The sequence below is a fragment of the Schistocerca piceifrons genome, chromosome 1 (assembly GCF_021461385.2).
Source record: "Schistocerca piceifrons isolate TAMUIC-IGC-003096 chromosome 1, iqSchPice1.1, whole genome shotgun sequence".
NCBI lineage: Eukaryota > Metazoa > Arthropoda > Insecta > Orthoptera > Acrididae > Schistocerca > Schistocerca piceifrons.
Window position 1 is genome coordinate 1,054,015,065 of NC_060138.1, and position 1,174 is coordinate 1,054,016,238.

General features: G+C 48.0%; 1 pseudogene; it reads left to right on the forward strand.

The window, feature by feature from the left end:
* Positions 1–207: 207 nt before the first annotated feature.
* LOC124726599 lies at positions 208–325 on the forward strand (annotated as a pseudogene).
* The last annotated feature ends 849 nt before the right edge of the window (positions 326–1,174 follow it).

A 1,174-nucleotide genomic window follows, 5' to 3' on the forward strand; every position in this document is an offset into this window, starting at 1 on the left:
GGAGCATTATAGAGGCAGCGTGGCTCAATGTTTCTGCACGGGACTTCCAGCGACTTGCATTCATACTGCTTCGAGTTGCTGGACTACCTGGCCAAAAGGAGATTCGACACGATATTAAGAGGTATCTTATGAATTCTGTCAACTCAGTGTGTTGTGAAAAGTAATGGACCTACAACAGTCCTTTGAGGCACGCCGGAAGTTCCTTTTGCCAACGGCCCTGCCGCAGTGGTAACACCGGTTCCCGTCAGATCACCGAAGTTAAGCGCTGTCGGGCTGGGCTAGCACTTGGATGGGTGACCATCTGGTCTACCGAGCGCTGTTGGCAAGAGAAGTAGCGGCTCCGGTGTCGGAAACTGACATACGGCCGGGAGAGCGGTGTGCTGAGCACATGGCCCTCCATATCCGCATCCAGTGACGCCTGTGGACTGAGGATGACACGGCGGCCAGTCGGTACCTTTGTGCCTTCATGGCCTGTGCGGGACGAGTTTTTAGTTTTAGAAAGTTTCTTTTACGTCTGAAGATTTCTCTCCGTTGAAAATGACATGCTGTGTTCTGTTTGCTAGAAACTTTTCAGTCCAATCACTGAGCTGATCTCATATTCCGCACGGTCGTACAGCATGCGGGAATATTATTCCACTGAAATTAAAAGAATATTCGATTCACTGCCTCTGCAAGGGGAAGGGAAACTACGTTTCAACGTCCCGTCAAAGGCGAGGTAGCTAGAGACGAAGATGATGGTAATCTAAAGACGGATCAGAAGCTCGGATTATGAGAGGATGGCGAAGAAGATCAATCGCGTCCTTTTTAAAGATCCCATCCCGCCATGAGCCTGAATTCCATTCTTTTAAGGAATCGACGCGAAACAGCGACCTGGATGGCTGGACGGGTATCTCAACCGCCACACACACACACACACACACACACACACACACACACACACTGAATGCTTATTTTGCGCCACCTTCGTAGAAAAATACTCACCCTTTCTCCACTGTTTGAAAACCTTGTTTCTGTATTAATCACAGTTTACCAAATATTATGCGAGAGACTGTGTACGGATGAAGTGTTGAACTATAAAGCCTTTTTTTCAACAATATGGCTGACCGCTGTTTCTGTTTCAGTGCAGTGAGTTAAGCATTCAGTTGTGACGAATGACTGCTTGCATCCACCACTT